Genomic DNA, 24,073 nt, shown 5'->3' with positions numbered 1-24,073 from the left:
TAATAAATATGATTAATAACTATTAACATAACTGCTCAGTTGTTTTGCCTACTTCATTTGTTTACCCTTTTTTAAATGCCTTTTAAAAAAACATTTTACTTCAGTAGTAGCATTTGAAAAAACATATCCTACACCACTTTGACTCTTGTTGAATGTTAATCTCTTGATGCTACTTATGGTAAATGTTAATTTACATGCAGTATAAGGATTTTATTTGTGGGTGGTACAGCACTGTTTTCAATACAAGTACAAATGTCAAAGGCAATGAAAATATTTTCTGAATTCCTACACCTACCTTTGATTAGGAAATCTTCTAACTGGAATTGCTCAGTGGAAAGAAATAGGTATTGCTCCTTCACAGACAGATAATAGGTAAAGAATGGAAATTATTCTTTGAACAGTTGTAGTAAACTTAGTCATCACTTGAAAACACTATGACTTAATTGACTTAATTTGCATTTATAAAACCACTACAGGCATCAAGTGTAGAATAAATTTTCTATGTGCATGTGGATAAAGGTTGATCACATCATGGATAAGCCTTAATAATTTTAGAAAGAAATAAAGAAATTTGCAAAAATTTAATGAGATAAACACTAATTATGACAATAAACAAAAATGTCAATATACTTTTTGGTGGAGTGGTTTCTGACCTAGAATTCTGAATTCAGATATAATATGAAACAAGCATGAAAGAATGAACTAAAGACATTTTACATAAAGATCATATGCAAACCTTAACTTATTTATACTTTTTTTGGAAGATGATATTAAGGAAGCGATACATCAAAACAAAAGAGTAGTTAAGAGATAAATGACACAGAACAAGAATGAAGAAAGATAAGAAATAAAAAATCCAATATGCAGGATGATGGAGTAGTGAGATTCCAGGCTGACAGGTATTCTGTTTATTTGATGGAAACAGCAGTGAGATTACCACAAGAATATAGTGCAGTCAAAAGAAAATATCAAAAAAAAAAAAAAAAGAAAAGAAAATATCACTGAGAACAGTAAAATTGATGGCTTGTGAAATATTTTATGTGCTGTTTTTTGATTATTGGAAGTCAGTTAGTGATAAGTAAATACATGGAAAATGAGCAATAGAAGAAATGTTTCAAACAGTTAATTCCAATTTGAAAACCAAAAGCATTGGAAGGATAATATAGATCATCACGTCTCAAATTTGAACAATATATTCTGAAATATTTATTTAAAATAATTGCAATAACTGTTATAGAAAACCAGAAGAAAATTCTGTGCATGTGAGCCTACATGGACAAATAAAGAAATGTGCTTGTACATGGGGAAAATTGAGAAGTGAGATAACTCCTTCCTTTTCATAATACGGTTTTAAGAAGTAATATCTTAGTCAAGTAGTAGATGAAGAATGGAATTTTAATTGCAAACATTACAAATTCAATCTAAAAGTTAACTAGTTCAAAGAAATAGTATTATGGTTTGTATCTAGATGTTCCTTGAGGTCACAGGTGGTTGCTGGATATAGAATGTGTGATCTTTGAATTAGGGATGTTACACTGAGATTACTTCATAGTGCATTGCTAGAATTAAGGGTGTCCCACTCTGGATGTGAGTGTTACCTGCCACAGAGGAAGATATCCTGGATAGAATAAAAGAAACAGAAAGAGAACTGCTGTTGTCACTTGCTGCTTCACTGCCTTGATGACTTCTGCCTACCAAGAACGGTTTCTCCTCTGCAGTGCCCTCTGCCATGCTGCAGTGGAGCCAGCCAACTATGAACTGAAATATCTACAAACTGTAAGAGAAAATAAATCTTTTCTCCTTTAACTTTTGGCATAGGTTATTTTTGTCCCAGCAATGAGAAAAATAAGGAAAGTGGTCATGGAGGATGGAAAAAATGGGGCAAGGCTTATTTAAGTCAAAAGATTATTTGATTTTTAACTATGTACTGGATTTGCCATGATTGAAAAATAAATATTAAAGACTAAAGTTCACCAGATACATGCAATTTTGACTGATCTGTCAAATGATGATAAATACTAATGGTTGAAAAGGATGATCAATCCATTGGCAATGTCCACTGGCTATTTTGCTTAGATGTATCTTTTGAGAGTCTATGAAAACATACTTAAAATTTATTTTTTAAATATAAATTACCTTTTAATCTTTTCTTTTTTTTTTTTTTTTGTACCAGGGATTGAAGTCGGGTCCTTGTGCTTGCGAGGCAGGTGGCAGAACAACTGAGCCAAATCCCTGGTTCTCAATCTTTTTACTTTTTAAATAAGTTTTTTTTTCTATTTCCTTCAGATTTCTTGAGGTAAAATAAAATTTTGTTCTATTAATCTTGTATTATTTCTTTGAATCTCAAACAAATGTGATAAAAAGAACATAACTATGAAAATTAAGTTTTTACACATAAAAATATATTAGCACAGTAGAGGAAATGGGAAGAAAAGTAGCAGTGTTCATGAAGTCAATTAAAGGCAATATGTTCAGCAAGAGGAACTGATAAATTATGTCAAATGTTTATAGTTCAAATTAAGGAATAACTGAGAGTTGGCCATTCAGTACTTTGTATATTGTATATTGTACTCAGTATATTGTACTTCTGAGTGGTGACTTGTGAGTAGTAATGTTAATGCAATTGTAGAGGAAAAACTATGAAAAAATGTGAAAGTTAAAAATGATGGGCAAAGAAGCTCTGGATAGAGTGAATTTAGGCATTTCTTTAAGGGTTTTATCTCTTTTGTTGATAATAGTTTCAGAGAAATGAAAGAGTGGGTGGAAAGAAAAGAAAAGCTGAAAAAGACCTGATATTTTAGGAGTTAATACATTTTTCACATACATATGAGGAAGACACAGTAGAAAACATAAATGCTACAGTATAGGAACAGTGTAGTGAATAACTGGGTAATTATTAAAATGGCAAAATGCAAAGATATCCTTCACAGTTATAGATTTGATATTAGGTAGAAAGATGGGCATTTCATTCACAGTGACAAGAGGAAAGGTAAGGTACATGAATGAAATTGCTGGAGGGCAATGTGGTAGTAGTTCATGAAAGTTGTCTTTCCATTATTTCATCTTTAAAAAAAATAAAATAAATACTCCATGACAGAAATCTAAGACTAAAGTACCTATCAAGCAAATAGGCACTTGAGGGGTAAAACTATGTTTACCTAAAAGAGAGAGAGAGAAAAGATAAAAGTCTTGGCCATTCTTAAGATAAAAGTTCATACATTTAAATAGGACCAGTCAAAATGGATTTGTATTTTTCACTAGCCAGGTAAAGGTAAACAGGTACTTATGCATATCAGCAAAAGTTTAATATGTCAGAGTTATGAAAGTACCAAAAACCAGTCATTTAGAGCAGTTCAATGATATCAGTGAGAGGAGGAAGAGAGATAAGGATTCATGTTGGAACTTACTTTCATATTCATACCCATTAATTATTTTTCATGAAGTAGGAAACTAGGTAGCAAGTGTGTGACATGCAGAAGCCAGGTTTATTGGCTTTATAAATTTAGGTCCAGTTGACTGAAGAATTACTAAAGTTGGAAAAAATTGAGGAAATGAGATGGTTGGTCATGAGGATATGGTCAGTTTTGGGTGTTTAAAATTGATATACTTCCTTTTTTGAATGGATAATTCTGTGTGAGCAAGTGAATGAGTGAGTGTGTGGTGTGTGTGTGTGTGTGTGTGTGTGTGTGTGTGTGTGTGTTTAGGCAGGAATCCTGTGCAATGAGCCAGATTTTACTAAATGTTTCTTGGAAGAGTAAAATTTTGCCAAATTGAGAGTTATTAGTTTTGACCATGACCATAGTAACAAGTGCAAAGGTAAAGGTAAAGTTAAAGGACAAGATCATCACAGATGCAAAGGCAAGAGAGTTGGTACAATCACCTTCATGCATATAAAATCACCAAAACTAAAACAGCAGCATTGTTGGAGAAAGGTACCATAAAGAGCAGCTGCAATCATACATTAATAATGGGGCAGTAATTTGAGATTTGATAAAGCATCTAAAAGTGGATGGTAAATAGACAACTTTGTGTGAATTATGTAATAATGTAAGAAACTTAAAATGGGATATTTGAGAGAGAAAAAAAATAGGATGTAACAATGAAAGCTAAGGAGGAAAACTATCCAAAAATACTTCCCAGTGGGATTGAGGGTAGTCATAATCAGAGGCTCCAGGGAAAGTACATCGTCAAGGCAGACTGTATTTACATAGAGCAATAAACTGCAGTACATGCTCAGATACATGGCTGAGGATATGAAAACTTTTGGTTCTGATTGCCCTTTATGGTTTTCCATAAGATATAGTGGGTGTTGTGGAATTATCTTGAAGAAGAGGCAGTAGCGTGTAATCTGTATTGGTTCAGAGTCTGTACCTTCTTGTCGTGGACCATTTGAACAAAGACTGGGGAAGAATGAGCACTCCTAGTAAACTCAAAGTAGTTGGTGGTCTCAAAGCTGTGAAAATGGAGAATACAGGAGGATGGGTCTACTCCAGAAGGCCCAGGATATGCTGTAAATCCTGACAATGGCTACACAAGGCCTCAAAGATGGGAATCTAATTTGCTGTACTTTGGACACTCTCCTGATTTATCTCTATGAAGAGTAAGGGCCTGTGAAGCATGGTCTTATATCAAGTAAACAGGAATCACTTTGATGATAGATTTTTCTCTTGACCTCTCTTCATGGATTGTAGGAAAAATAGGAAGGCTAGTTCGATTCCTACAAGAGAACCCTTGGAGATTGGATTTTAACCTAAATATTCCCACTCACTGGAGCAATGGGTTTGAGTTATCCTCTACCTACCAGAGCAGAAATCCAAGGAGCAACCAGCTCAATGTGGTAGAAAAGAAATAGAGGAGGAGGATATGGTGTGCACTGTGACCAATAAGGGAAAAGAGCCAATAAATATCAGAGTCACAACTACTTTGTTCAACAGTAGTGTCTAACATATAAAAGTAATAGAGATTTAATCCATTGTTTATGTTTATCTCAGCACGCAAATGGCAAATGATTATTAGTGAGTAAGTTAGAAAATCTACTCAAGAAGCACACTGGTTTAAATTAATCTGCCTAATGAAGAGACAGTTTGTGGACTAGGGTAAGTGAGAAAGTGTACTCACCAAGATAGATAAGCATTTTTGGCCTAAAGTAACTGTTGACTTCATGATGTGTGTGTGTGCATGCATGATTATATCTGTTTAACTACAGAAAATATGTATGGAGATTTAGATAAATAGATCATGTCATATATTTGGAGAATGTGCATAAGTGCATATGTTACATTCAGAATGAGAAATGTAAATATTGAGGTGCTTACAAGTAGATTATCCCTGTGAACTTCCTGCAAACTATACTAAAAGCTAAATTAATTAATTTATATCAAATTAGTCCTAGGCTTTGATTAGTTTTTCAGGTTTTTTTTTTGTGACTTCATCCCAAGCCTGAACCACGATGATGCAATTGCTTTTGTGCTCAGAACTTAGTAAAACTATGCTACTAACTAAACAGAAGGCAGGGAGAGTGACTGCATTACTATGATTTAATGGCTTACTGTGTTTTTTGTTTGTTTGTTTGTTTTGCTTTTTTTTTGTGGCATGAATTCAGCAATTCATCCAAGAAGTCATTCTCAAATTTACTCATATCATATCCAATGCAAATCAAAGTTAGTACATATGGCTTTTTTTTTCATAACCAGTGCTATTGTCAGTTGCTTCTTTTTAAAATAACCATTTTGAACATTTTGATTAAGAGCCACAGTGAAAGACTAAACTGAGTGCAGACTTGGCTTACATCAGATTTAAAGATGTACTGTGACACTTAATAACACTCTATGGCTTGAGATTATCTCCAATTTTCCTTTGAAAGCCATAATTTTTTTTGGTTTTTTTGAGACAGGGTCTCACTATGTAGTTGAGACTGACCTGGAACTCACTATGTAGCTCAGGCTAGTCTTGAACTCACAGCGATCATTCTGCCTCAGCCTCCCAAGTGCTGAGATTACAGGTGTGTGCCACCATGCCCGACTGAAAGTCATATATTTTTAAGAAGTATATGAAAGAGATTTAAATTTTTGGAATATCAGTGACATGTTCTAACAACTCACTTTTCACAGGCATGACATCTGTGTCAAAGGTCTAGGTGTTCACTGCACCTGATGACTTTTTTAACTATTGAAAACACTGTCAAGAATAGGAAAAGGGCCTTTTCTCTTATTTTTTTCTTTTTCCTTCTTACCCTTCCCCTACCTCCCCCTGTTCTCCTACACCTTCAGACCTTTTTAACTATTACACAATATCAATTATACATTTTGATTTTTATTTACACTTTTAGTTTATCACATCCAAGAAACTATTCACTGTTTACATGTGTAGCCTTTAATTTCACTTAAGAGTATGGTCTCAATGTACACCCACTTAGCTATAAATGTCTTTAATTTCTTGCTCTTTATGGCTGAGTAATAGAATCGAAGACTTTGTAAATAGGGAAGGGTGGAGGGGGTGAAGGGTGAGAGGGGAATGGGGAAAAATGAGAACTAAGATACGTCTTAAAGAGGTACAAGATCCCAGTGGTGAATGTAACTGTATTGTAAACCTAAAATATACCCAAAAGAAAGGAAAAAAAAAAACAGGAAAATGACTAAGATAAAGGTAAAACCATATTTCAGTCTTGGTTACATTCTAAAGACATATGGATATACATATCAGAGTAATTGTTTAGCTCCCATCTTCATAGCAGTTAACTTTTCTTTCTCATCTATGGCTCACTTTTTTAAAAGATTTTGACATATATCACCAACTGTGCTTGTAAATAAATTTTCTTTGCATTCTTATTTAGAATAAAATAATATGATTAAGGATATATTTTCACATATGCTAGAGTAAATCCTAATCTTGCTTTTCTTTCTGTGGTTACCATATACAGAAACATTCTACTTCTTTTAGTTCATAATGGGTGATTGTATTTGTGCTTTGGATAGATTTTAGTGAAGCACTTTTTTGTTTTTGTTTTGAATGTCTTTCTACAATAAGATGTGTACTATTTTTTTTGTTTTTTACACAGGTATCAGAAATTAACCAGAAGATAGCACCTACGTACATGCAGAAGATTTGTCAAGTGAAATCCATACATTATCATCACCTAATCAAGGCAGGAATTTTAATTTTTTCAAATATACATAATCCAGTTTTTTACTTCTTGGATGTCTAATTCCGAGAAGCCTTGTTAGATATTGGGAATGTTTTGCTAAATAGGTGTCCCCAACCTATTAAGAAATATAAAAACTGATTTATCTTCTAGCAAGTTCAGTGTTTGTTTTAATATTTAAATCTTTAATCCACTTGGATTTTAATTTAGTGCATGGTGACAGATAAGGGTCTAGTTTTAATCTTCAGCAGTTGAGGCCCAGTTTTTCCAACACCATTTATTAAAGAGATTATCTTTCCTACAGTGGGGATGGTCAGCTCCTTTGCCAAAGATGAGGTAGCTGAGTACATCAGGAGTTGTTTTTGTGTCTCCCAGTCTGTTCCACTGATCCTCAGTTCTGTTGCTTTGCCAGTACCATGCTGTTTTTATCACAGTGGCTTTGTAGTATAGTTTCAGATTGGAAATTGTTATACCCACTGCCATGTGTGTGTTGCCTAGCATGGCTTTTGCTATTCTAGGTCTCTTATGGTTCAAAATGAATTTTTGGATTCTTCTTTCTAGTTCTGTGAAGTATAGTGTTGGAATTTCAATTGGCATTGCATTGAATCTGTATAGCAGTTTTGGTAGTATGGCCATTTTCACTATGTTGATTCTTCCTACCCAGGATAAGGGGATATCTTTCCATTTTCTTATTTCTTCTTCAATCTCTTTTTTCAGGGTTCTGTCGTTTTCAGTGTAGAGGTCTTTTGCTTCTTTTGTTAGATTTATTCCCAAATGCTTCATTTTTTTGGGTGCTCTTGTGAAAGGAATTGTTTCCCTAATTTCTCTCTCCGTGATTTTGTTATTTGTATACAAGAAGGCTATTGATTTTTAGGTGTTGACATTGTATCATACTACTCTGTTAAAAGTGTCAAGTAAGTCAAGAAGATAAATTAGGCAGAACTCTTGAAGACATTGGCATACGAAAAGACTTTATGAACAAATCTTCAGTAGCAGGGGAACTAGCAGAAAGAATCAACAACTGGGATCTCATCTTATTAAAAAGCTTCTGCACTGCAAAAGAAACCATCAACAGAACTAAGAAGCAACCTACAATGGGGGGAAAAAATTTTACCATCTGCTCCTCAGACAAAGGACTATTATCTAGAATATATAAAGAACTCAAAACAATCATCCCCCCTCAATTATAAATACCCAATTCAAAAATGGGCATCTGAAATGAACAGACATTTCTCAGATAAAGAAGTAAATATCTGAAAAAATGTTCCACATCACTGGTCATTTGAGAGATGCACATGAAAACAACACTGAGATTCCACCTCACCCCACAAAGAATGGCTGCTATCAAGAAATCAATCAATAACAAATGTTGGCAGGGTTTTGGGGAGAAAGGAACCCTTCGCCATTGTTGGTGGGAGTACAGACTGGTGCAACCACTGTGGAAATCAATATGGAGATACCTCAAAGAGCTGGGACTAGAGGTTCCATTTGATCCAGCCATCCCTTTGCTGAGTATCTTTCCAAAAGAATTAAAAGAAACATACCACGGTGATATATATGCACCAATGTTTATAGCAGAACAGTTTGTAATAGCTAAAACTTGGAAACAGCCCATTTGCCCATCTGTTGGAAACTGGATAAAGAAAATGTGTTTTTTTCTATAAAATGGAATATGACATAGCTATAAAGAATGAGAAATTAGATTCAATCATAGGTAAATGTTTACATATTGAGGATATACTCTTAAGTGAAATAAATAAGTCACACATGTGTAAATACCAAATAGTCTCTCTGGTGTGAAAAACTGTAATAGTACACAAGATCCTAATGGGATAATTAATAGTGTGAAATAGGAAGAAAGGGGATATAGGTGTAGGGAAAGTGGGAAGGGTAGGGGCAAGTATATAAGGGAAAAGAAAAAATATGAGAAAATGAATAAATGGAAATAAAATGTTTGTAACTGGGGAGGGGAGGAGGGGGTGAAGGGAGGGTAGGGACAAGGGGAAAAAATGAGAACCAAGACCTGTCATGTGAAGGTACAGGATCCCAGTAATGAATGTAACTGTATTTTATACTGAGATTGTACCAATAAACTCAATATAAAGAAAAAAAATATAAAAACTGAGATTTAAAAGTTTGATACTTAGACAGACCCCACCTTTATTACAAGATATATTCAATACAACAAGCTTTCTAATAGAAAATGAATTAAATGGAATCATTTTGCTATTTCTTCAAAGGCACAAAAATTCTGGAGAAAGTCATTTCTCAAGGCTTCTGAATTATCACCCTGGAGAGTCTTATGTTACACATTGTTTTGGGTTAATGTAGAAAAGCTGTGAAAAGATAGGAATTAATCAAATTAAAATTCCCAGTGGAAGTAATTTATGAATTCTTTAAATGCTTAACTCAAACCTAGTCAATTAATTGCTTTATCCATGGTGCTATATTATGGAATATAATGTGAGAATAGGCCAAACTAAAATAGGCTTTGGTGATAAAATGCACAAAGCCTTCAGGTTTCAGTAATCTGAGTTAATTGAGCTGAGGTCAATTTTACTGGGGTTGGGAAATTTGAGGTGGAAAGAGGAATGTGTAGTAAAGAAAGAGAGCAGTAATTTTAATAGAGTGGAGGAAGGCTAAAATACAAGTACTTAACAAATTTAGATTCTCATCAATAAAAAATACAAACCATATTCAGTGGTATGAGTCAATATGGCTCCCATGACTGACAATGTCCAGGGATTCTAATGGCATAGGGATCACAAAGATACTAAGCCATCAATTTGATAAAACAGATATTTTATTTCATTTACTTTTTTTTTAAGTACCAGAGATCGAATTCGGGTCCTTGAGTTTGCAAGCCAGGCAACAGAACCTCTGAGTTAAATACCAGGCCCTAAAATAGATATTTTAATTTATACCTACTCACATACGCCATAACTCAACATAGTTCTATTGTGTTAATTTAGGGAAAAAACACAGGAGGATTATTATTTCTTTCTTTTTCTTTAAAAGACAATAAAATGGATAGAGAAATACACAAGTAAATATGTAGAATTTGAATTTCAGCTGGTTTTCCTATTAATGAACTATTTTCTCTGTATTAATTTTCCTGTTCTCTCTTCCCAAAACACAACATTTCCAGCACTTAGACTTTTCCTTCAGTATAATGTGAGTTATATTCTTTCCCAAGTTTTCTGAGCATCAATGCAAAGCATGTTACTGGCTGCATGCAAGTCAGCCTTGCACCATTTATAGAGGCTTGTTTGTCAAAGTTCACAGCTTAGCAACATTTACTGCTACTCTAACTTTCTCTGCAATGTTATGGTTGTAATTATTTGGTGTTATTCTGGGAGTTAATTGCCAGGAAACAAAATTAAGGGAGCATGTCTGATCCTTTTCCTCCTCTGAGACTACTGAAAAAAGAATTGAAAAGAGGTGAACCTTAATATCAATCCAGCATGGACCATTTCTCTTGTCATTGGTCTTATCGAAGGAGCTCACTTCAGGAAAGTCACAAAGAGGTCAGAAGATTTTAAACTGCCAATTTAGACCTGCCTTGCAATTTCCAAAGTCTTCCAATAATTTTGTATGGCTACACTGAAAGTGCAGCTTATTTCTCTCTCATGAGATTGTGAAGTCCTGGTTTTCACTATGCTAATCAAACAGTTCTTAGAAAAAAATTAAATGGGACAATTTTGCAGTTATCTTTTAAAACCCTCTATGTTAAATTATTTGAAAAAATCAAATTTAATTCGAGATAATTCAATGACATCATTGATAAAATTTAATTGAATTGGACTGCAGAATGTGTGAAATACATTTTTGAATAGTTAAGACTGAGAGAGGATCACAATCAAATTGCATGTAAAATTCAGAAGGGATTATATCAGCACTTGTATATCCACCACCCTAGGGTGTCTGAGGGTTTGCTTAGTTTATTTTGGACGTTGTGGATCTACACATTTAGAAGAAAGCGCCATGCCAGCGGAGGATGATTCCCCTGATTGTTTAAAGTTGCAGTCTTTTACCATTCCTTCCATCAGTTTTGTCTTGGCCATTATCTCAGTTTCAAAGACAGAATGTGTCTCTTGAGGCCGCCAACCGTGTGCTTCTGCCTGTGCTTAGCTTCTGCTTCTTTCTCCTTCTGCATCCTATCTGTCATAGCCAGAGCTTCTAATAACCCACTGTTCATTTCACACATAAACTATTAGAGAGGAAACTATTTGCCTTAATTGCTGAACCTCCAACAGATGTTTTCTTAATGGTGGAAAGACCTCCTCATCTGAAGAATTACTTTAAGATGGAAAAACACCAGCTAGTGCTAATATTTGAATTGTTATAACTTTGAGAATGTTCATATTCCACACTGAAAAGCAAGGACACTTAAATTTAAGGAAACCATTACATAACACAGTCATCTTGCATGAACTTACAGATGATTTTAAATGGTTTGTATATTCACAATATTTGTTCTCATTTAAATACATGGTTAGTACTACTGAGAAAATGCTGTTATGGTAAGGGGGAAATAATTATGTCTCCATCCTTCAGCCAGTAAAAGCTTTTGTTTTGTTACTATTTGAAATTTAGGAAGTACCTGTTTTTAAATAATTTAATAGCTTATACTGTAAATATTTAATATAATGAGTTTTTTATAAAAAGCTGCATATATTGTGACTTTTACATACTGTTCTTCTAGTCATAAAATTTTAGTTTCTTTTCCTTTTCTAACTGTAGAATAATAAAGATAACTCCTGCAGAACACAAATTCAACACATTCTTGACCAAAAGAGTTAATTTTTAAAAGTTCAAATACTTTAATTTTTACTCCCCCTGTGTAAGAATGTAAGCACAGGAGTATGAGATGTTATGATTAGTTTGAAATACTTTAATGTATTTACAAGCAATTGTCAACCACCTTTTATTTTGACCATTATTGTATAGAAAACTCAGCAAAGAAGGAAGAATTATCCCAAAGACAGATTTCTATCTAGAATATCATTAGTGCCTCTCATCTCTCAGTATGGATTTGATATTAGGTAGATCTGAATTCCATTATGGGGCTCAGATCATGACCTGACTTGATATAATGGGTTATGTGATTTGTCTAAAGTTTACTTTCCTCATATGTTTGAGATGAGGAATAACGGATATTTGGGAAAGACCTAAAAAGTCAAATATGAAAATGATTTCCAGCTCTAAATTTTAAAATAAGTATTAGTTATTATTTCTCTTGTATCTAAATATTTAACCTTGGCTTCTCCAGCTGTTGCATATGTGACTTCCAAATCAGTTTTTCACCTAATAAAAGTAGAGTCATCCTTTTCTGTGCACTCCTATGTTACAATAACAAGACTCCTATAATCCAAATGTGATAATCTCTCCTCAACCTGGGAATGACTAGAGTAAGATACTCTTTATTTATGAATACAATAAATTAACTAGATTTTGGGACAGTGTGTATCAGTAGTCCCCTGATTCTTTTGGGAAAATACAGATTCTTTTTTAAAACTCTTCAGATTTGCATATGCAAATACCTTTCATCGTTCAAGGCCATGTCATGTTTTCTAGAAGGAACCACTTATTCCTATATTTGTACAAAATTCAACAGAGCCTAATTTACTTTAGATAATTTGCAAATTATGATGTACATATGTAAAGGAGCAAATTCCCTATGATGAGTGTTACCATTATATATATCTAAAATGTACCAATAAATATTTTGCTATATTTTAAAAAAATAATTAAACATTGATTACTAAACATCATTCTGTAACTATCTTAAAGAAATAAATAAACCCATCTAATTAATAATAATAAAGATCTACTGTCCCCCCCAAAAAAATCAAATGATATCCAGGATAGAAAGTAGCCACCATAATGTAAATTTAAGACAAATGACAATCAAATTATTGTCAAAATCATCTAATTTAGAGTGCATTACTAGAGTTGAAAAGGGACATAAAATAATCATAAAATGAATAATTTTCCAAGAATAGATAAAAATCCTAAACTTGACTGTGTCAAAAAAGAGCCTCCAATGCATGAAGTAGAAGTAATATATGATCCAGAAATAGACTCACACAATATGCTCAATTGATTTTTGACAAAAATGCAAAAGCCATTCTACACTGAAAGGATAGCGTTTTAAATAAATGATAGCAATTGGGCACCCATAGGAAAAAGTGAAGCTCAATATAAATCAACACAAAATAGACCACGAACATAACTGTAATGCATAAAACAATAAAATTTAGGTTAAACATAGGAGGAAAATCTTTAAAAGCTAGGGTTAAGCAAATCAGTTTCGATCTTACACCATAGAATAAAACCACAGTTATAAGCCTCATCAATAAAATTTAGCTCTCAAGAAATCTTGCGAAGAGACAGAAATATAAATTACAATGAAGAAATGCTTGTAAGCCCCATGGTGAAGTGCATATATCTGGGACATATAAAGATCTCAAAATACAATGAGGGGAAAATGTTTTTAAAAATTGACAAAAATCACGGACATTTTACTTATAAGCATATGCAGATATTAAATCAGCACACCAGAGTATGTTCACTATCATTAATCATTAGGCAATTACATATTGAAACCATAGTGAGAAACTTTGCACACAAGTCTGAAAATCAAATATAGCAATGATAACAAGTGCTGGCAAGGATACAAAGATATTTGTAGATGATGTGAAGCACTGAAGGTCCATTGATAAATGGAATTTGTCATAGAATAATCACCTTCATCCTACCGAAAATGTTTTGTTAAACCAAATACATAATACTATTCCATGGCAGAGAACTTAATAGAAGAATAGTGTTTCTGTAGTCGGCTGAACTGACATATTAGGAGCACTCTAACCTGAGAAGGTTTCAGCTATGGTGAGACACTAACAGTAGTATTTAGAGGGGTTCTGCTGTGTAATGTAATAAATCCTGTAGGATCAGGCAAGAGAAGCAATACATGTATGGTGGCCTCCTTCCAGGTTAGCTCAACTCTAACCAGGAGTCAAGACTTTGGCATGGAGTGGTTATTTCTGCATCAGAAAGAATATCTGTGATAGAAGGTGTGTTGCTATACACCGACAAATATGATGATATGTTGTGTGATGCTGGCTCAAACATCATCATGGACACAGTTGGTTTCATCAAATGTGATATTTACATAACTAGATGAGATGCTTTGATTAGAGGCTGCTATTAATATCTGCAATTCATGCTTTAAAGAAGGGAATATTAATCTACCAGCCTGTAGTTTACCGAGTGGCACATCAAATACCAGGCTATAGGCAATAGTCTAAGCGTTAATAAAATTTTAACAAGTCTCAACAAGGTGAGTATTGGCAAGACCATGAAAATGTCTGTGAGTTCTGAGCAAACTGAACACATCGTTTTATATTCTTTACAGCAGGTACTGAGGTCAAGATGTAAAAGTCCAGTAAATTCTACAAATTTTGAACTTAGCCAAATCATCAGTTAACAAGGTCCAGGGATTTTTCTAATAAGGGAGTAGAATGGTGATGGCATTTCTACAATAATTGTTTTGCTACTTTTCAAGTGAAGTGGAGATATGTGGACCAAGGCAGTCCACCTGTATCTCTGATTGTAATATTTCTATTTGACAAACATGGCTTATTGCATCCTTCTGACCTTGTTTAAGCTCAGGTTAGTCCTTGCCAAATTCAGACATTGAGTTTCAACAAAAATCCTGTAGCAAGCTAAAAACTATAATACTGACTGCTGTCATGACATGATGCCAAAATCCCAAGCATGGCCTCTGTATTGAGGCTGCCTCCTTTTGTCAAAGGCTGAGTGGTGAAAGTAACCAGTTACATGAACTCAGTGTTCAAAGAAGTCATTAAATACTGAGGAGGGAAAATTGTATCATAGTTTTCTAGAGTACTTACATTCACACTGTTGGTTTGCATGGCCCACAAAATATTCTGTTTTGTGGCTTTTTCAGTATAAAAGACCAAGAAGAATGTCAAACTTAAGCACATCTCATCTGTAATTCCCCAAATCCAATAAAGTGCTGATTGTCAGAGGGATTAAGTATTTTCCATCTGCTTACACTGCCCAGAGAATTTTAACTTGCCAGGGAGATGTCTGAATTTTGCTTCAGTTTATTAATGCCCTTCTCTTGTGGTAGTGCCACCACATTTCAGTTCAGACTGCTGAGACTGATGATTTTGACTTGCAACCAATAAGATGTCATGTGTGTAGTGAAAGCTTTGAAAATCAGAGGGTAGAAACATTCTACATCCCAACCAACCATATGTTGTAAATTGAAGGGGAATGGAGTTAGGAAAGAGATTTATGTACTGCAATTTTTCTTATGCTTTTCTAATTATGGAGAATTAATTCTGGCACTCAAGAAATTTTGGTGAAGTACATGGTATGACACCAATTCCAAGTTTAATTTTAGAGGAAGAAATAATATCATTGCAGTTAATTGGGCCAAAATTTTCCACTCACAAGAGTATATCCTCAACTCTGTTCAAATCCTCTAGCTGAATCTGAATGCCTTTTCCTTGTATGGTCCAGAGAGAATTGTGATTGTGTCCCACATATCACTCCATCTTATAATAATTTGGTTATCTCCCATTGTATGTTTATCCCCCAACATACTCAGAATGTTATGTATTTTTTTTTAATTTTTCTTGTGATAATGGAGAAATAGGTCCCTCCATTAATCATCTCTACTTTTCTTGAAACATTTGAGTTTGAGGTAAAAGTCTTAAGGAGGATTTGTGGCAGATAGGAGAAAAGTGGAATTGTATATCATCAAACAATATTTGCACTTACCTTTTGTTTTAAGGAACACAGCAAGATTTCAGAGCTCAATACAATAAACTTCTCATACTGGAGTGTGCTCAGTGTTCTGTGTTGGATGCTGAGATCTTCCTAGATGACACCATCTGTTTCAGTCTTAGAAGCCCTTAACTCAGCAGTTATAGAGGCATTGACTTTTAGATGGGGTTTTAAGGTTTGTATCTTCTACCTGACTCAGGGTTTTGTCATGCAAGGTGACTTTGAGGAGCCAACTTAATCCAAAGCATATGTTCCTCACTTCTTAGACTAGTGGTGTTTTCCCACACGCTAAGCCCAACTGCTAGAATCTATCTAGATCTCTTTGGGTAACTTTCTCATTTTTCAATGTTTCACCTTCATCATTATTGAAAACTCAGTCTTGAGCAGTAAGAGCTTCTGACAATCAACATTTCACTGTGGATTCTCATAAGAGGTTTCTTGTCTCAGGGTAGTCTCACAAATAGGTGCAGAGCTTCTTTAAAGGTGGATATACTGCAAAAAGCTTTGAGATAGTTTACGGGCCCGCCTGAATGGATCTTAATTTGCAGGAATAGATACAGAAGCTCTAACATAACCCAGCTGTTGCCACTCTTTCTTAAAATATTTTATGTGCCTGCCTGCTAATAGCACAAGCGAACCAGCGAAAATTCTGATGATTTCCTTGGTTTCTACCCATAGTTGTCATACATATCCACCTTTTTTAAAGACCACAATAGAAGTCTGTTTTTTTTTAACTATTATCAAAAATTCTTTTGCCGAGCTAAAAATAATTCTAAGACTATTTGTCACAACAACTGATTACGTCCAAGATTTCCCTAGCTGGCAAAGAAATTGTTGACTTAAACCTCTGGAGACAATTTGGATAGCAAGTTCCCAAATTTTGTCTGAGTTTCTTAGCCAATAAGATTGAAGATTGGCAAAGCAACTGACCATGTAGAAAAGATTCTGCAATAACCAGGACAGAGTTTGGGCAGTATTCTGGTGCTTTCTTTATCCACCTCCCCAGTTCCTCCAATTTCCTTTGTATTAAAGAGGAGTAACATTTATATGTCCAAGCCTACATTATTTTATACATATACTTGCTATCAATTCCCAGAAACTTAACTCAGATATCATTAATTGGTCAACCAGACCCTTGCACTTGCTTTTTCAGATAGTCAGGTCTGTGCCGTATTTCCATCTTTATCACTAAACATGTTAAGAACTTTTTTGAGAGATTTTTGATTTTATTCTACCTTCACAGTAAAAAATATACAGGACCCAGATTAGAGAAGAAAGACTGCTTATTACTTGAAGCCATAATAGTAGAGAGAATAATGGTCTCTTTGTCCTAGTTCCCTGAGGATGACATACCACGGGACAATATCAGCAGAAGATATTTGCACTTAACTGCATTACAGGAGAGGAGTCCTGAGTTTAGGGAATTAAAATCTTTATAAATAGCATAAGCATGACTGTCCTCAGCTCTAGAGGGAGACTTTACTTTTATCATATTAAAGAGTTCAAATCTTTGCTCTTTGCTATCCAGGGGATGTTACCGCTACATTCTATGTCTGTTTACTATACAAGTTACCTTGAAATGGTAGTCTGGAAGGAAGAGGACTCAATGCCTCGCTCATAAAGCTTGCGGAATTCTTAAGAAATCCATGGAAAAATGCCAGCTATAATTGGCTATTGTAATTAAAATGTAATTCAAGTAAGTTTGGTAAAATTAAATAATGCTTCTGGTCAAGGTAGAACAATTAGCAAAGTCTATTATAGGTCTTGCTAATAGTAAAATTAAATGAAAAACCTATTCATTTTATCACCTTACATTTTCTCCTACAAGCCTCTGTACTTCATAAGTGGCTCAAAATCCATTTATATCGCATTTGAATTTTGTTTGGATCTTAACAGGGTAAACTACACTCACGTCTCAATTTAGGAAACTTAACAGCCTGAAGTTTTGATATTTGTGAGTTCAATTGGCTCTAATACTGGAAAAAATTTTTTAAAGGTGAAATACCAAATTTTAGAAACATACCTACCATAAATATATATTACATGGGGTCACTAATAACAACTCAAAAGGTAAGGAAATTGAATAATTTATTTATTTGCTAATGATATTTTTTCTTTTGAAACCACACTACAAAATACTGTGGCATATACACGAAGAAACTTAATTTTAACATACTAATCACTTTATATTCTTTGTTTAAAATCTGTTTCACTAAAATGATGATAAGTTAGGAGGGCTGTAGCTCACTGGTCCAGCATTTACTGAGCATATATAAGCCTGGGTTCAATCTTCATGAAAAATGAGATGACAGGAAATGTCCCTTTAAAGCTCTGGATGCTCACTTTGACTCACAGCTTTAAAGCCTCAATTTGAGAGAAGTGTGTAGTTGGGCCTCATGCCCCATTTCCTCCTTCATTTATTTTTGCTGAGGGAGGTTCTGACATGAAGGAGAGAAATCCTGGGGCTGTGCTCAAAGCTGTACCCATATTAGAATAGAAAACTGCCAGATGCTTCTTATCCCAAGGAGAGGGATGAAGGTCAGTGGGCAAGTGTACTTGTTGTGAACCGTTTTCAGTAACTGAAAACTGAAACTGCTGCCACGTCAGCAGAACCAGACTCACTTCATAGGTGCCGCAGAGGGAGGATAAAGGAAAAGAGAAACGCAGGTGGTGATTTACTGCAAAAGAACAGTACTTCTGGAATGATGGTGCAGTGGACTCTTTATTCCCTTAAGAAATGTCATTACATGTGGGGCCTCTCTGTCTCTGATTTCCATTCAAAAGGAACAGGAGATGTGTTTTAGTTGCAAGAAACATTTTATTCTATTTATTTTTCTCCTTGACATATCTGAATCCTTATTTTATCTCCAGCTAATTCAGCAAACTTTTTCTCTTTTATTTTAATGATATATATGTATATATATATATATTCATGTGTGTATACATATGTGTATATGTACATATATATTTGACTGTCTATGTGTGCATACATGTGTTTGTATTCATGGATTTGTGCAAATGTGGCTGTGATCAGTCTGCTTGAGGATACTAGGGAGATTTCATTTAACTATATATTTGTTTTCTGGGACTAAAGTTCTGATAATTATCTTATTTTCGTTCTTTTTTTTTTCTGCCTCTTTCTCACTGGAATCTGAACTTCATGTCCCTTCTGTAGTTTTATGATCTGGTTTTAGCATAGACTGAGAGTTCAGACATTAGTTAGCAGTTGATGTGCTTGAAACTAGAGACCCCATTAAAGTGAGTGTGGTAAAATTAATTAATGCTCCAGGTAGGATAACATTTGCTTAATTGATATACAGTATTTTCACACAACTCATGTATAATCTTTATGGCCCAAGTTCTTTAAAATGTGTCTTTCTGAGTATCAATGTGACTGCAAATAGCATTTTGAGACTATAATTTTATTAGTATAAGTGCTCACTGCCACTTCATGTGCATGATATTATCACCAAATTATTGCTGGCCACAGGGCAAGGAAGGCAACAACTGAATTCTCAGCACCCAAAGAGAAATGCAGTCTGAGCATGGACACTGGGTTTTAATTTCAGTTTTGTCAGAAAACCAAACTGAAAAACAATTCCTTCCCTTTCCCTCCCTGCATCCCTCCCTCCTTCCCTTCCTTCCTTAAAAAAACTCCTTAGGTTTGTCACATGAAAGAAGAGGGAACAAGTCCTAAGAGTAGAACTGTCTGAGTAGCAGTCAAAACAAAAGCAATCATTGTTTAATGAAGAGATTACTATTTCGTTTATGGTATTTAAATTTTAAAATCTCAAACTTTAATGAAATAAAGTTTACAGTGGTTAAATATATCATTTAAAGATAAGGGACATATATTTTGTTAGTGTCTGCCATATGTCAAGGTTACCAAAAGTCCTTGGTCATGGATGTTTTTTCAAGTGTTGGAGTCAGTTCTAAAAAACAAAACACTTAGTTTCATTATCTGGCACACAGCTGTAAATGCAACATTTTACCCTTTTAAGAAACACAGTCAAAACAAAACAAAAAAACAAAGCAAAAGTCTTTAGCTCATGGTGTAGTTTGGCTTCTTTAGAAGTAGACGCTGAAATCTGGCAAATATAATATAATCAAGTCAATTGATTTGAAAGGAGGGGCTATAGCAGTAAGGTTTACAAAGAAAGACAAACTACACTGCAGTTCAGGCCTAGAAAAATTTCAGCTAAGCTGAATAAATGCTCTGAAAATCATATTGCCATTGAAGTACATCACATCAGGCCAACATAGGCAGGTCCTTGTACCCAGCAGTTACCAAGATTAACAAGATAATGTGACCTAGTTGGGTGGCTTATCACAGCTAAAAAGGATTGGAAGGCTGTCTGTTGGTCACATACCTCACAGCTGGACAGCAGTTACTTCAATGATAATAAGACTGATCCTAAAAAAGCATGGGAAATGTACTCCACATGGAGGATATGAGCACCCAGTACCCTAAATTAAATATATGTCATTATAAAAGATAGCATTTGTATATATAAATATTATATTTGCATATATTTACATCATAGACATGTAAATGAAAACTCCAAGAAATATCATTTCTATCCTACTTGAATAGCTAATTCAAAAATTAGCAATTCCAAGAATTGGAAAAGATACAGAGCAACAAAAATGCTTACATGCAGCTCATGAGTATAAAATTATTCAATAACATTTAAAAAATAGTTTGATGATCTTTTAAAAAGTTTTAAAAAATATAACATGTTGAACTTACTATAATCTTATTACTTACCTAAGAGAAATAAAAATATATAGCCATCCTATGTGTGCAGTGGTGTTTACGCTCACTTTATTCATAGTGGAAAATTCCAGAAATCTGGGAACATCCCCAACCCCTTTAAATTTTATTAAGAATTAAAAAAAAAAAACACTAATGATCAATATAAGCAACATATAACTGATACACACAATCTTAAAACATGATGCTGAGACATACAGGAGTATGAACCTACGTGTGCTCAATTTGTATGAAATGCAAGAAAATTGTTGAATATACACTGGCAGAAATCTGACCATTGCTTTCTTGAATCTGTGGGTCAAGAAAAGATTTAATGGAAAGGAACAGAGCAAAACAATTCAGGTAGAGGAAATGTTCTATATTATCATTTTATTGGTGTAAAAATTGGTTAGGATTTATCACAATATACACATAAAATATGTTCTTATATAAAACAGTATATACCTAAAACTGGTGCTTTATGTAAATTTTACTTTAATTAGCATTACATAAAATAATGTATTGTGATATTGTGCCACATTTATTGAGATATAATTCACATACCCTAATATTCATATACTTAAACTGCACATTTCAGATGTTTTTTCCAGAGTGATTGCAGAGTTGCACAATATCTGAAATTTATGCATAGAATAGTGTAGTTTCACTAAACTAAAATAAATTCCTAAAGAAACTAGTTTATCAATAGTCCTTTCTTATCCTTTTCCTGACGTTTTTCCTCCATACAGAAAATAATTATATGTAATAACACAAAGTTTTTTGTGTTAACATCATTTTTTATTATTCATTATGTTTTTTGGTACATTTTAGGTGTACAATGTGATGACAGTCATCATTGGGAATTTGTACTTGTGCAGGATATATCTTGGTTCCTATTATTTTCCCCATTCCCCTGCCTTCCCTTCAACCGCTCCACCCCTGCTTATACTTTGTTTCTGTCTTTTCATTTTCTCATATTTATTCCTTTCCAATCTTTCCTCTCTCCTACCCCTCCCAATTTTCCATCCCCTTTGTGTATTAACATCATTTTGAAACATTTATCTCTGCCACTAAAATTACTTGTAAACATAAAGATTGTAAAATATTTACATCTAATGTCAACAGATGAATGGATAAAGAAAATGTGTATTTACATGCAATGGTATATTACTCTGCCATAAAGAAAAATAAGCTTAGAGTCATTCATAGGAAAATGGATGCATTTTCAAATCGCAGTGTTAAGTGAAATAAATTAGACACACATGCTTAAATATTGCATGATTTCTGTTATAAGAGAAACCCAAATTATAAAGAACGACATTAAATATGGATAATAGGAAGTAAAGAGATAGATATTTCTCAAATAAGAAGAGGATCAAGAGATGGAGGGAGCAGGATTAAATGAATGAAAAAAGGGAATTAAAATGCGTTACATACACATATCAACCCCATACAAGAAATGTGAACATTACATACTGCAAATATGTACTAATAGAAATTAATTTTAAAATTATGATTCAATTTATGTCATTTTACTGAAGTTTTCAAGAAAAGTAAACTATGAGATATAGGGCAGTGTAATACATTTTTGGATTGTTTGTTTAAATTAAATCATTTAGTTTATTTCTTACCATCTTTAGAGTTTAGAAAAACTATTTCAGAAGTTAATAAAGAATAAATAATAATAAGGAATTAATGTCAGTCCTGATTGCTTCCATTATTTGGATTATTAAATCTACACTTTTATATTTGTGATTTGAGTGGACTGGTCATTAAGGAGAACTTTATGAAGTAAGAATTCAAGAAAACTGCAGGTATTTTGAAACATCAGCACATGAATTATTTTTAAGTAGAAAAAATTATGGTGAAACTATCAGAAGTCATCATGTTTACCTTTGAGGGAATCAATGCATTCACTCAACATACTTCATTAGAGAAAGAGATGAGAGCTGTAAAAGTCTAAACACAAAACAAGATTTCTTCCTATCTATACTTCTCTGGTCCACAGTTTTTCAAGAGAAATAGTGGATACATTTTGGAGTGGAGTTGCACATGAGTAAATTCAAAGATGCTGGAGTTTTGCCTTACATGCTATTCAGCTTCTATGCACCAGTGTTGTGGTTTTCTGCTTGTGTGATATCAGTTTGTGAGCTTTCACCAAAGCATTTTTTGAGATTGTCATGAAGCTCTATTCCTGAGTTTACTGACACAATACTGTCCTACTGACAGCATGTTCCATAATGAGCAATTGGTATTCTCTCAGGATACATAGATAGAAAATGACTTCTGTGATCAAAAGGTTGAAGGCCTGGGAAACTCTTTTGACTTAGAGGGCTAGAGAGGCAGCTGTTGAGAAAACAAATCAATTATTCTCAAATAAATATTAGATAAAGCTTGACATTGCTATCCCATTTGGAGAGACAAGTAGGATTTATTTGTCTGTTAATATACACAGGTCAGCAGTCTCCTCTAGATGTGTCCCACTGGAGGGATAAACATTCTTTGATGCGTAGTATTATTCAAGATGTCAATTTTATTAACCTCTTGATGCGCCAGCTTTCTTGAAGTCTTAATATTTTTTGTTTACTAATAGGGCAGTAGATAATTTAATCTAGATAAAGAACTATTATTTGTTATGTAATATTGCCTAGATCTACAGAAACAATTGAATCGTATTCAATTCTTTATGACTGGCTATGAATATAAAGAGAGACATATTTTAAGAACATTTTTGTTTGTGAATTAGTAAATTTAATCTCTCTCTGTGTAAGTTTTATCTCTAGATCAGGTTCCAGGCATATTTATAAATATTCAATATAAAAGAACTACATAAGGTTCCCTACTTGCAAGCCCAAGGACCCGAGTTCAATCCCCAGTACCCTCCCCCCCAAAAAAGATTCCCTAGACTATTACTGCATAATAACATGTTCTCAGACTAATATTTAATGTTTGATGATATGATATTTCTCCAAAATGCAAGAGTCTTGTGGGAAAGTGATAATTTTCTGGCAATAAAAAGTTCTTTGAAACATGGAGTAGTTAAAATTCCAGAGATAATATTATATAATCATTAATTCAATTTAGAGCACTAGCAGCTAGATAGTTAGAAAAGATATTTCTAACTTCATTTTCATCCAAAACTAAGTAAATAAATATTAAATGCATATCTATAACGTGAAAATTTACAAATTTAAGTTGTTCACTCTTCATCTATTCTCTCTGCCTCTGCCTCCCTGCCCCTTCCCCTCCCATCTCTCCCTCCCTCCCTCCCTCCCTCCTTCTCCTCTTGTTCTTTGGGAAAATTCTAAATGCTGAGTCCATAAAAGAAGTACTCATTTCATTATTCTGAAAACAGTTTG

This window comes from Fukomys damarensis, unplaced genomic scaffold (genome assembly GCF_012274545.1).
Source record: "Fukomys damarensis isolate Sample0158 unplaced genomic scaffold, DMR_v1.0_HiC HiC_scaffold_30, whole genome shotgun sequence".
In the NCBI taxonomy this organism is placed as follows: Eukaryota; Metazoa; Chordata; class Mammalia; order Rodentia; family Bathyergidae; genus Fukomys; species Fukomys damarensis.
This window is presented reverse-complemented; position numbering follows the sequence as displayed.